The following is a 14,250-nucleotide window of genomic DNA, read 5'->3' on the forward strand; positions in this document are numbered from 1 at the left end:
CCTACCCTTATATATGGTCGAATTGCTTGTACAGCTAGCCCGCTACCTCTCTAATAAATCTGAGTACTTAACATTTTCGATCCCATATCGAGGAAGTGAGCCAAAATGAGCCATCAATACAGTATAGAATATATAGGGCTCCCTTCTTTTTTCAGCTTAGCCACGTCGACCGGATCAATCCACTTTAGCTCGTTCCCAACTCGGTTGGATCTAAGATAGGACCGGTTAGCACAACTTCACTTACTTAGACGTAAAAGTTTCACACCTGACCTGCTTTACTTGTTATTTTCTTCGGTCTAGGCTGTTAATCCAACAGGTATCACATAAGCCCTATGTTTGGGATATTGACTAACGAAAGTTCCCTCGTTTTCGATGAATTGGATTTTGCCTCAAGAAATAGAAAGAGTGCTATTTTGTTTGAGGATTCCTAAGTAGTCCCCTCTGACTTGCATTAATAAAGAAAGTAATTCAACGGTATAAGTCGTTTTTACTACTGAATCAGCAAGATGAGTGGTATCAGCTAGTGATCCCGTTATATCAACTACCGCATCGTCATCGTCTGGCTCAGTGGCGGGGGAGGTTTTCTCCACGATATAAGATTGGGTACCAGATTCCGATTCAACAATCTAAGCTTTAAGTAACTAACTCTTTGTCTTCGAGGAAGGCATATGATGGAGGAGCGACAAGCCCTCTAAGAAAAGGGCCTTTTCATACTCGTTGGCGGTAGCAGACTTTCTTCTACTATGGGCGAACCCTCCTCTTTGGTACCATATTCTGAGTCCGAAGAGAATTCAGCCTAAGTTACCAACTTTCAATTAATAGGAAGGAAGTTGGGACATGTCCATTGTCTGGGTTCAAGTCCATTAACCGAGCGAGCTTTCAACCCCAACGCAAAGACAATCTAATTGATGGAGCTTTCGCAGGAATTTCTTATGTTACCCGCTCTAACCCATTCTCGGCAACTTTCAACCATACGAATTCAAAGGAGATAATAATGCTTACTTGATAAAGGAAGGTAATTTATTACTCGACTGTAAGGCATGAAGTACTGACTTGATAGAGTCTGGATAGAGAAAAGAGCTTACTTGTTAAAGGAAGGAGAGGTACGATTGCCCGGAAACAAGTGCAAAAGAAAGAGTATAAGCTAGCTAAAATACACTCTTTGGGAAGCGCTATCGAATCAGAGAAATGAAAGAAAGTCTCATAGCAAGATCCCGATAATAGCATAGCCCTTTCTCTTATTACTGAGAAATTAACGTTTTAACGATGAATTAGGAATCGTCCATATTATGACGAGAAGACGCATTCGTGAAGGCCTATAGAGCCCGTAGAAAATCAATAATGAAAGAATCTCGCACTATATAGAGCCGGCTGACTGGTAAGATAGACGAGAGCTACGGGAGAAGAGCGTTAAGCCACTTTACCAATAGGTTCAGGAGCAAGAACTCATTCTTGAGGTTTAAGCTCACGACGTCAGATTTCCACAAGGGAATCCCTTAACGTACGGATTGAAAGGTAGGCCACGACCTAACCAGCTTGTGGCTTAGGGGAGTAATCACTCAATTTAACCTATGAGGTACGTAGGTCACTCATATGAGGCCAAGAAGCGTAATAGCCCGTAATAGCCTAGGGGTTGGGTTGACCCGCGGCAAAACTCACTGTGTTCCGTTTGTAAAGCGGGCATTATCAGTCAGCTTTGTAGTAGGACAGCTAATAGGTTAGGTACGTAAGTCACTAACCCGCTTGCGGGTTAGGCTATTATGCGTCCTGTCCTCTATTTACATCAAGAGTACGAATGAAGTTCTTAGGGCCCTATCTATCTAGATAATTTTCTCATGATATGTGCTGTCCTCTGTCTGGCTCTGTAGTAAGTTCCCTGCTAAGGCTGGGATGGGACTCCCCAATGGAATGGTGTTAGAGCGGCTTGGCATTCCGCCCCTATCGCTAAATCAATGAGATACGTGGATCAAGAAGCTATCTTTGTTTGAGCGGCTCTGCCTAAGGTCGAGCTGCTATCGCTGCTTGCCCCTCTCGTCTAGTGGCTTTTGCCTTTTTAAAAAAATATTTTCAACTTTTTTTTTTTGTCTAGAAAGAGAATGCCTTCTATAATATAATAACAAATACATAATCTAAGGGAAAAGACATGAGATCAAGTGAGAAAGAACTAATGAATGTTCTTGCTCCTCAAGAAAGACAAGACGGCAGGGAACTAAGGTGATGTTGTAGCTTTTCCACCTACCTATCATACAATCTATACTTTGAGACCTGATGAATGAAGGGCGGGCTCACTCCTCTAATGCTGTGATAGAAAAGAGAGGTACCAGGGGAATCAATGCTCTCAGCTGAAACAGGGCGTCTGTCTTCGGGCAATCTGCTGCTTGAGAAGAGGCTGCACATGAAGGAGAGGTAGCATCATGATATCATTAATACGATTTCCTCCCAGGGGATTTAGGCCTTCGAAGATGATGGACAATTTACTCTTTCTAATCTAATGGCATAAGTATCAAAGGAAGAACTGATTGACCTATTACTAGGTTATGTCCTTTCATGCAGTGCGAGTTAGGTTGAATTTATCCTTGAGATTGGACGCAAGAAGGAATAGAACTCCGAAGCTTTGGTAGCGAAAGAATATTTTAGTGCGGAGCTTTACCTTTTTTACTCCTCTAAAGGGAGGGCAAGGTGATTTATCATTGACCATTCATTCTGTAACGTTCATAAAGCCCTTCCCCTTCCTCCTACAGTTTAGGAAGATAGCAGCCAGAAAGACGAGAAGTATTGGGATAACTGAATACTTTTATGCCTCTATCAATGTAGTAACCCTCTTTTTTGAATCTTAATTAGAAAGCGGAGTAGCTTGCCGAATCCAAAGTGTCTATCTCCGCCGCCTCTGATTCTTATAGGAGCTAGGATTCTTTCCTAGTACCAAAACTTACAGGAAAAACTAGGGCTCTTATATAATATAAATAAGACTCTTAGCTTACTCTTCTAGAGCTAGAACAGGGGAATTCAAGCCATCTAAGCACTTTTTTTCGATAGGCCGGCCAGGCTGACTATTACCGAGTTCGCTGGTCATTCCAGGCTGAATCTTATGGTGAGTTCTAGGGAAGGCCTATAAAGCTCTCAAGATACAATAAATAGAGACCGGTGGCATCTGACTTTCAGTTGAAATAAAGTAAAGACAAGAAGAAAGTCTAGCCGGAATAAACTACATGAAAGCAAGCAGAGGAAGCGGAGAGGTACTTGAGAGAATGGAGGGCGGATTTCGTAGCGCTTAATCGTGGTTGGGGCATTCCTTCTTTTAAAAGAAGACTACAGGACGAAAGAAGAAGCTATTACATCGGGTAAGTAGACCGCTCGAATAGGCTGAGAGACAAACCGTTCGGTAGGGCGCTTTGATGCTTAGTCAGGGGAAAGAACGAATTCTTTAGATAAAGGCTTGTCCCCAGGTGCCTATCAAAAGTCCTAAGCAAAGTGGTCTCCCTTCGAGGAACGTAGCGACTGTCAAGAACAGCAAAGCGACCGAGTCGAGCTCAAGGAATGAAGAGCTATTCAAGCTTTTGTCCTTATCTACTTTCATTTAGACTAAGGTGTCAATGGCACCCTTACCTCTTCTTAGTGACATAGAAATAAAGACTAGATTGAGTAGTGTTATTCATTCCATTTAATAGAAAGCAGTTGCAAGCTCCCTCTTTATATTCTTCAAAAGTATGATTTACCAACTAAGACAAAGTGAGCTTAGGCAAAAAAACTTGCATCAATCCCGATTGTCGACCTTAGCAACAAGTAGCTTGCACGACCAGCACAGCACTAACGGAGACGAAGAGAGTTTTCTGCGTCCGTCGATCCGGTAGGAAAAAGTAAGATGAAAGCCCATTGGAGTCATCCTACAAAGGGTTTATGGATCACTGCTTAGTTTTAAGGATTGCTACGACATCAGTTTACCGGTACAATAATGGTTAGGGACTTTTTTTGAGTCCTTTATTAACATTAACTGAAGACCAAGCCAATCTCGATGAAAAATAGAGAAATACAAGTACATCCCCTTGTTCTGCCATTTGACTTTCTTTGAATTTCAACTTCTTATCTCGAGCCTAATTTTTTTAATATAAGGAATTTTTTTTACCCTCGGGACAAGATTCAATCATACACAAATAGCCAGGCGATCTCATACACAATAAGAGTAGGTTCTAGGGACAAAGTAGCTTAGTTGAACATAGTGAGACTAAGGGACGAAAGGTCAAACCCAGAAATGTGCAAGCGAGACCCAGCAAGAAAACTTTTTCGCGCGAAAGCTGTTGCTTGTTCCATAACTTGCTCCTCCATTTGCTGGGATGTAATCATCGCGGAGTCATTGGTACTAGATAGACCATAATCATTTCATACGCTATTTTGGATCTGGTCTGATCCTCTTGTGAAGAGGTACTACCAGCATTTCTCCTTCTCACGTATTTTGAATCGAGGGGGCGAAAGCTTAATATCAAGTAGGAGTTCTGGATTGAGGTCCAGTTGGTTGGATAAAGGTTGGAGTTCTAAGGGCATCATCTCGAAAAATTGCCTTTCCTGGAGTTTCTTTTTAAGTCTTTTCTTTCTTCTTCTATATCTGCTTTCTCTCCGCTCCGGGCAAGTCCTAAGCTTTGCCTTTCCCCCCGTCTCCTTACCGCCCTACTCGCAACTTGATTTTGACCATATCCCGTTCGGGGCTCTCTGGTCTAAATGCTCGAAATGAGCGATATTCACTCGGAACCTAGAGATTCAAACAGGCACAGGTCAACCAAAAGCATATTGCCGAGCTAAGGGATTTCTTGCTATTGTCCCCCCTACTGAGCCGTGGGGTCTTGCTTGGCTATGCCTCGGGAATTGGGCCTCTGGTTTTTGGTAGTACAGGGAACCCAGTTTCTGGGGGGCAACTATGGGAACGAGACTAAGTCCTCTCGAATGAAACCTGGCTTCGACCCGAAGCGATAGGTTTGGTCTACCACAGTAATGAAACCAGCGATGTTTCTGATGCTACTATCGATACTTCCTTCATTGCCCATGTTCGTTACATTGCGTGGGCGATGTTTTCACAGCCAGCAGGGCTTAAAAAATCGATCTAAACTGGGGAAGTGTTTTCGCTCTCAAGCGCCCTAGTCGAACCAGATACGCCGATCCACGCCAGTGGCGAGCTAAGCGAGTGGAAAGCCTACCCATACCAGTATAGCTGCTTGGGCTTCCCTTCCCGCCGAGAACTTGATTTCCAGTTTTCCTAGGCCTACATCCCTTAGTCCACGGATTAGCAAAGCTTGTCCGAAAGATGACTTCCCTTTGATCTGCTCATAGACGCAACAGCTGGGCATGAGATGTTCTCATTCATGGATGAGTATAGCGGCTATAACCAAATCAAGATGAACCCTGTGGATGCGGAAAAGACTGCCTTCTGAACTCCGAAAGGTAACAACTATTACACAGTGATGCCTTTTGGTTTAAAGAAGGAAGGCACTAAGACGGATTTCCTTGCTTCGGGGATTGCTACAATCATGCTAGCTTTTTCCCGGACTTTAGGCCAAGGGTTATTTTCTTCTTTCTTACGCTTGCTTTCCTCAGTGAAGGGTTCATCGGGGGTTTGAGCTCAATAGAGAGACTTGATTTCAGTTGTGCTTTTAGGCAATTTGAATTCCTCTTTAGGTAAGAATGTGTAATTTCCCACATTAACTTCGAAAACTGGGTTTTCCATTGAGTCATAGTCAGTGAAGGCAAAGTGAATCTCCGAAAGCCATAAAGATTCTATTTCCTCTATAGACGAGTGCAGTGAAGAAGCGGAAAGATTCGATGCTACTCCTTCTCCTATAACTGCTACAGGATCTGATTATCCTTTCAAATCAAAGAGCAAGCCCATTTACCTGCCTGGCTTGTAACAACTTACTATGCGGCAGACTTATCAAGCTAAGTACTGGAGTCTAACTTCTAATAGATAATAGAACAACTTGCTCCGGCTTCAGAGTTCTCAATGCTCCAGCTTCCGTAACTAAAGAGACTGACTTCTCCTCGGCTTTCTCTGTCTCAGGTACGGCGTGTCAAATCATAATCTAAATACATATTTCGGGCTTCTGCCTTCAGTCAGGTCCGCATTTGCCTTGCCCGCCTCACCTGAAGTAAACTCTGGATCTCGCTTTGCTTCAGCTAGATGGGATTTAACGAAGACTTTAACTTCCTATTAGACTGCAACTTAGTCAGAAGTAGAAGATGACTGGCTTCTCCTGCTTTCAACTTCAAGAATGGACTTAAGAGCTGCTGTAGGGTCTTTAGTCTTAGGATGCTTTCAGGCTCTGCCTCCTAACTTCCCGGGAAAGACAACTAATTTAGGAATTTCATCACCGGGGAAGAAGGTTTCAGAACCATAATCCTTTAGACTTGATTCCTGAGTGACTCTAGTTTTGATCCTGCTGAGATTTGCTCATCCTAGAGCTGTAAGCGCTAGTCTTCTATACCTTTCCCTGGTTGCTCGGGCTGGGATACGTGCACACTTCGCTTTCTGCTCACCTGGAATGGAATGCTTCGACCCTCTCGCAAGAATTGTTTGGGAGTGCATGATGGAATTCAGTAAAAGCATTCTGGGTTAGAGTCAATCGAGCAATGAGCGAAAAAGGACACAGACACAGGAAGAAATACGGTATAACTGGCTATGTGCCAATCTTTCTTCTTCTAAATGAAATGACCAGTTTGCCACTAGTCTTGGTTCGATCCGAAGGGGAAATTCCACTTCGTCAGATGAGATTTCTTACCTTTACTTATGCCATTAGTTGGAGCAGCTATCAAGCGTTCGTTCTTACCCTCAGTGTACCGACCCTCAAGCGGGATGTCGATGAAGACTAGATCTGAGTGATCCATCTCACTCTATGAGATTTTTAGGTGAGGGGGATGGCCTTCTTCTGGCTGGACTTATGGAGCGGCGATACACAACTAGCAACCCGTTTCGCCAACCTTTGAAGGAGGTCCGATGACCCAACCCCTTCTACCTTTACCAACTACTAGGCTGGGCGGTCCCAAAGACTGACTCCGAATGGCAGGTTTCTCAATGCGAGATGGAACTGATAGGATGGCCTCTATCCATTTACGCGGGTGTGCACTTCACTCAAAAAAAAAAGAAGTGAATCCGGAAGTGACTTCGCTAGGCTAGCCTTGTTAGTGAAGAATTTGCCCCTAACGCCAGGGGGAGCAGTCCAATCGTTATTCCTTCCTTCAACAAAAGCAGAATGGATACAAACCACCAAAGAACGAAAGTAAGTACCACCACTCCTACTCCAATTAGTAAAGCTAGCGCCTCGAACTAATCACATGCTAACTCCGGCCCATCTTTAATGTTAAAGGACCAAGACCTTACGACAACAGATGCGGATGAACTAGCTTAGCTGCAATCCTTCCCGCTCTAGTTCGACTAGCTTTGACCTTGAACGTGGAAATCTCAGTTGACTGGATATAGTGATTCAGATGGGTCTGCTGATAGGGATGAAAGAAAACCCACCCCCTATTTGAATAAGGCTACACCTTCATACTTGGCGGAGGAGCCATTACGTGGTGTAGTAAGAAAGAAGGAAATCCTTATCCATGATGGAATCTGAGTTTGTAGCCTGCTCAGTTGCAGTGATGGAGGCTATATGGTTAAGGAGATTCTTGCAAAGTTTGGATATTCCGGGACATATATAGAAGATAAAGCCGTTGTGATCTATTCTGATAACACGGCTGCAATAGCTTATGCAAAGGATCTCAAGTTCCGTGGTAGAAAAAATACTTACATAGACACCCGACTTCACTTCATTTGGTTATGAAGTATATCTCCACCTATGAAATGGTTGCTGACCCTTTGACCAAACTCATTTCTAGAGATGCGTTAAAAAGGCATGTTAGGAGTTTGGGATTGCGTAGGATTTGATATTCTTTTTTTAAGTATATGTTGAAAGGTAGCTACGGAATTGCTCCTATTACAAATCCCCGGGTATTCACTCCTCCCTTCTAGTTCTTGGATTCAATGAGAAGGCTCGTGGGTCCTTCAACTGGTATGAAATCACTAATGGGAGGCGGTTATCTGAAACCTTAACATAGTCATATTCAAGTTATCCCAATAGTCAATGAGCAGGAAGAGGTTTAGGAAGTAAATTCAAGCAAGAAAGGAAAGTCCATTGACTTGGCTACGCCACACCAACCCTATTCTTCCCATCGAGAAAGAAGAGTTCACAGCTACCGGCACCGACTCGAACTAAGAAGAGCTACTTAACAACTACCTACTATTGGGCCTCCAACAACGGGGCTAATGCCGACTCCAAGACCTCTTATGCCTACTCTTGCAAATGAAACTTCCCTTCTTCCAAGAGCAAAATCGATGGCACTAGGGATCTATCCTAATTAAAGAAAGAATTGACTGACCTTGCGCCGGTATCATTTAGCGGAACTCCTGTTTACCCTGCGGGTCTGTAACTCCCATATGAGATTGGAACCTCATTCCTTCACCTGTGCTTGGTAGGCACTGTTTGTGGAGCCCTTTGGTAATACCAGAGGTGAGATGCCTTCCTACGGCTCACCATGAAATGGGCCATGTGGGCGAGTCTGGTGGGTTCTCACCGTAAGAGAATGTCGTCTTTTCGTCCTGTGAGTGAGGGCGAATAGAAACTTAAAAAGCAAAGGCCGTGGATAGAGAGTGATAAAGGGGGAATTGTCTTCTTTAAGCCTATTCTAACATTCGAGTTCATTCTCGATAGTCAGATAGTGAAGTTCGAAGGGGAAAGGAAGACTTGAGCAGTGGGTCTCGACTCGGCCAACTGTCTTTATGAAGACTGACTGACGACAAGAAATGACGTAAGTAATAGATAGAATCGTTCAGTACGCTTATATGAACACTTTCATTTCTCGATTGAGAAAGCGGCAGGCCCAACTCGCCTGCATCGACAGCAAAGGAAACAGGCAGGGAAATGCCTGTTTTTCTCAATGGCAACTGGCACTTAAACTAGATATCCCTCAGCCAGAGACTCTGGAATGAAATAACTTTTATGATAGTAAGATGGCGTTAGAACGTGGCTAATCTGCTTTCTCCCATTTCTCTCTACTCTATCTATGAAGGCTATGAAGGAATTCGTTCATAGAATGCGATTGCACTACTTTTTGAAAACAACCGTACGGGATATACTCGGCCGAGGAGATTGTACCAAAGGAGACCCGTTTTACCGATCGTTTGATTGGGTGTGTCCTTAGTCGCTCCGGAGAAGCCATACCCTTAGGAAGCTTACCCTACTCATTTTGGAACTCCCTGCGAAGGAAGGAATCGAAGGCTTAGTTAGATAAAATGGTCCCACAAGCGGAAAACACGTTCCAATTCAATCGCTCACGGCAGAGAGAGAAATCAGTATCGAAAGGATAGACGAACCCGGCCGGATGAAACTTGAGATTCATTCTTCTCAAAAGCAGTACCGAAGATAGTAAGAAATCCGGGAAAAACCTTCCAGGGGAAGAATAAAGTACCGGATCAAGTAGGCAATCTTAGGACCATTCTTTTTCTTCATTAGAGCTTTAGACAAACAAGATATGCCTTATTTGCAAGATGGAAGACCTGTTGATATGGTCTTCAATCCGTTAGGAGTACCTTCACGAATGAATGTAGGACAGATATTTGAATGCTCACTTGGGTTAGCGGGAGGTCTGTTAGATGTAGGCATTTCCCCCTATTCAATTACAGATCCTAGGTAATCACTTATAAAACCCATTGAGGATCATCCCCTTTGGGCTCTTCACACCGGTCCGGTAAGATAGCCTCCTGCTTCTTCCCTGCTAAGCCTGGGAAGTATACGGATAGGGCCTTTAGAAAGGCCTAACCATGAACTATACGCAACGGAACAACAGATAGCTACTGAGCTAGTCAAGCCGGCAGCTCTAGGCTGATCATCGTCTTCCTCATTAGTTGCAGTTGAGTGCTTTTCCTTAGATTGACCACCAGGAAGGCAATGCGATCTAATTAGTCTTTAACCGCCTTTTCGAACTGCAAATAGAGAGGAAGCCGCAGGAGGAGAATGAGCAACTAATAAGGTTTAGTTACAATCCCTTACAGCGGGAGGCAAAGCAGCCTTTTAAGATGATCGTCTCTTCCTCCATAACGGATTTCTTTCATGGGTAAGTAAGACTTAGTCACAAGTAAAGAAGTCTGATACCTCGGATCTGCCTAAACCCGTATCTGGCTCTGTGGTAACATAGTTAGGAAATGCAGTTGGCTCTGAAAGCCCCTTTTCTTACCCCTTAGATAAGGATTCAATGAATCTTCCTTACCGGGAAGTCTTTGACTAAGTAGCAGCCTAGAATAGATTCTTACCCGGTGATTCAATTACAAATCTTTGCTAACCTTTCTATTGCTATTGTCTTACCATCCCGTCAGCCTAAGAAGGTAGCAAGACGGCTAGCTTGAAGCTAGGGGGTCGGGTAAAAGCTCTGGTCTAGTAGGGACTTACTACGGGGGGATTCACCCTGAAGTCTGTGACTAATGCCTTAGAATCGACTACTTTATCAGCTCAATAGGATCCTATAACAGATCTTTAGGCTCTTTCTTCCTGTCCTGCTGTGATTGAGACGAAAGCCATTTAAGAAGTCTTGGATGCTTCGTTCCATATACCTTTAGCATCTCTTCCCACGTCCTGTGATTCACTTAGAACACCCTTGGATTCCATTCCTCTTGAGGAAAGCAGCTAGTAGTTTTATTTAGAGTTAGAGTTTGTGTTCTAGGATAGGAGCTAAATCATGTCTTTATTTCCTTCCTCTTCGAACCACTGAACTCTCTGTAAGGACTGAGCGTTACAGTTTTAGTAGATAGTTAGTAGTTATGATTTAGTGTGTTTGAAAGGCCCGTCCTTGAATGAGACAGAAGAGAGACTTCAATACGGTCTTACCAGAGTGAATTCGTCTCTTTCTAAACGCCCTTTTCTTCCATTACTGATCGGGGGAACTCACTAATCAATCTGATTGATTAGTTTTGACAATTTCCCCAGCTTTGTAAGATTTGCTAGTTGAAAGCATTGGATGAAATAGAAGCCGTTAAAGAACCCAAGCAAGTTTTCATACATTTCTGTCCTCCTGTGAACCTATGAATGAGAAGTTCGAAATGAAGGAATATTTGTTTGCAAGAAAGTCCGGAGAAATGATTCCTAGTCCCTTATGGGATGGATAAAAACCACCGTAACTCATAACTACAAGGAAGAAGATCATACGTAGTTTGAGAATACAAGCCGTGCTTGCTTGATTCCTCTATCTTACTCTTTACACGCCATTACAGCATCATAAACGGAAAGGATAGTTTCAAGAAGATGCCTCCTAGATGGCTTTCCAAGCCTAAATAGCATATTCAGATCGATGTTGAGAATGATTTATGCTATTGCTGTCAAAGCCCTCCCCGACGCTTCCTATTTATCTTGTTAAAATCCCGGCCTGAGCTGCTAAGAGCGGGAAAGCGCAGAAGTTGCAAGAATCGGCCTAACAGCAAGGAAAACAACCATTGGAAGTAAGTAGGCCGTGAACTTACTATTTCATCTTCGACTTTGTCCCCGGGGATGAAAAAAGACTTAGTGCTTCCTGAAGACAGAGAAGGTACAAAGCATCAAATCATTCTATTTCCCCTCCGTGGGTAATTAGGATTGACAACGAAAGGCTAACTAAGTTAGAAAGCCGGGGATTCCCGTTCCTATTCTCTTCTATAGTTCCGGGGTAAGAGACTATATAAGAAGCGTTACTCCCAACTACGTAGAACACATAAGCTATGCCCGCGTCTTCTCTAAACTCCTATGAACAGCAAATTACCAGATCGGACTAGTTCTCAAAGGCTGACGAACCCTAAGGCAAGGAAAGAACCCGCCCTGATAAGCTGCAATTCGCACTCTCGGAAGACTTAGTGTGTTTTACTGCGAAGGGCATACCTGTGATGGAGTAGAAAACGAGTCAGAAAGCCCTCCCTTTACCTTAATGGATGAGGCATAGGAGGTTGAAAGCAAGAATTCGGACACCATTGGTCACAGAACTCCTCGGACTAAAACCTGTCCTCCACCATACCATGGACTCTACACTACATACTTGATTGACTGGCTTAGTAGACCGACACCTATGTGCTAATTATTTGATTGGTAATGGTATGTTTTGTACGTGGATACCACGAGGTTTAGTAATAGATATGGAACAACAGACTTTAAGTCTTGAACGTTCTATTCTACGAGGACCGATCTATCTTCTGCTCCGTAGGTACATGTTAGGGTTCAAGTTTTTTCATTTCAAAAGGGTGTTTGTTTATTAGCGGCATTGGCTTGCGCAAAATTTTCTCATTATAAAATCTTCTTCAATGTCTGAAGTTGCAATTGTACTTTTTTTTTCTCTGGCTACTGATTGATACATAAATACCTTTTCCAAAGCCACCCGCACCGCACGCCGCGAGCTGTGGGTTGCCCTGTTTTGGCTTACTAAGTCATGTGTAAGGCTTGCATATTGGAGACTCTTATCAGTCAGTACAAAGCCAGCCAGGCAGAATAAGAAGGATTCTCTTCGAGGTGTCCATCCGTGCCAATAAAAAACGGTGGTGGACAAGGAGAAAGGCCAGCTTACTTACTACATCAATAATCTTTCTTTCACCCCCTTTCCACCGAACCGAGGGCTTAGGTCCGCTCAAGATCAAGATAAGAAGAAGGCTTAGGAGGAACTTCTGGCACCAGAAACAAGGGGAAAGGAAAAAGAGAAAAGAATAGCTATTATTAAAACTATGTGATAGTTTTAATAAGGCTGCTAAGGTAATGCCCGACTCTACTTCAAGCAAACGGCGAACTAGTGGGTGGAGACTATTAGGGAAGGGCCGGAGCACCCAACCAGCGGGTTGGATACGCATTCATTCCATTTATTCTGGCGGATTACATCTTATTATAAATAAAGGAGCTTTCTTTTTAGCTTTGACTCGGAAGAGGTCGAGATCTCCACCAACCAAGAAAATAGGGGAGTGCATAAAAAGCACCTCATTCATTGATGGGAGAGTCCCCACCGGTCAGCGATTTGGTTTTATGCATTACACAAGGTGGCACGGACGAGTACTAATTTCATTGGGTACGCAAAGGCCTAACTCAGCTAAGCTAATAAATGCTGCATAAGAGAGTGGGAGGCCGGCCCCCGCCCGGAGGTGCACACCCTTTTAGGAACATATGCAAAGGGGTTAAGAGAGAAGTCAATGGAGAACTACCAAATCCAATGACTTTGATTTGTTCGTACCATTCTGTCATCGATCACTGCTGGGTCGGTTGGTGAGTCACCCCAAAGCATCGAGAAAGGTCAAGCATATATATTTTATGAAATGATCTGCGATCTCATTTATGCTATGCCCTGCATCGTGCTCGTGTGTGTTTATTGAGCTTTCTTCACTTCAGCGCCATGCGCTTCGCTTTATAGAAATAGAAGAGAGAGACCGTTGTTTTGAGAGTGAAAAGCAAGCGCAAGCGATAGAAAGGATAGTACCTCGCGCGTTCGCGCGAAACTACTAGAAAATAGTGAGATCATTAGTGAAAGAAGGACCAACGATGATCCTATCCTAAAGGATAAGGAGGAGTCAGTCTTCTTTGAAGATCGAGGAAAGGCGTTTTGGACAATTATGCAATTCGGAAGAAGTCTAGAGGGAAAGCCTGTTACGAGTAAGTGGAGAGGAAAGATCTCCAGAGATTCTTATCTCATTCCAGTGGCTCGACCAGTAACCTATGGTGAAAACTCAAAAATCAATGGTTTCCCGGTAGAACCCCATTTCGCCCAAGTTGTTGCGAAAGCGGAAAAAAGAAGCGGTTTTTCGCACAGCTTGCTCATAGTGCAGGTCCCACTTGTATATTGTATTTGGCCGAAGAAGCATCGGACAGGTTGGAGTTCTTACCTTCTTGGGACTCCATGGACCAAGATCTGCTTTCATTATATGGGCAATATCGATCTACTAAAGTAGATCATATGGATATAGAAAAAGCTTCTGATTTGGATGAATTGGAAACATCTCTTTTCCATTTTTATTTACGTAGTTCATATCTTTGTTTCGTGTGTTCCCGGGAGGGATTTGATCTCTTCAATCTCGGGATACCACCTAAATAACAAAAGCCAGAGAGTCAAAAAAAATGGGTAGGGAAGAAAGAGTCTGAGGTCGGGTCGGACGACATACATCTTGGTTGGTTCCACCACCACTAGAGATTGGACATATATAGAATTCTTTCTAATAAAGAATTCTAAATAACTGCAAGA

The sequence above is a fragment of the Arachis hypogaea genome, unplaced genomic scaffold (genome assembly GCF_003086295.3).
Source record: "Arachis hypogaea cultivar Tifrunner unplaced genomic scaffold, arahy.Tifrunner.gnm2.J5K5 arahy.Tifrunner.gnm2.scaffold_22, whole genome shotgun sequence".
Lineage (NCBI taxonomy): Eukaryota > Viridiplantae > Streptophyta > Magnoliopsida > Fabales > Fabaceae > Arachis > Arachis hypogaea.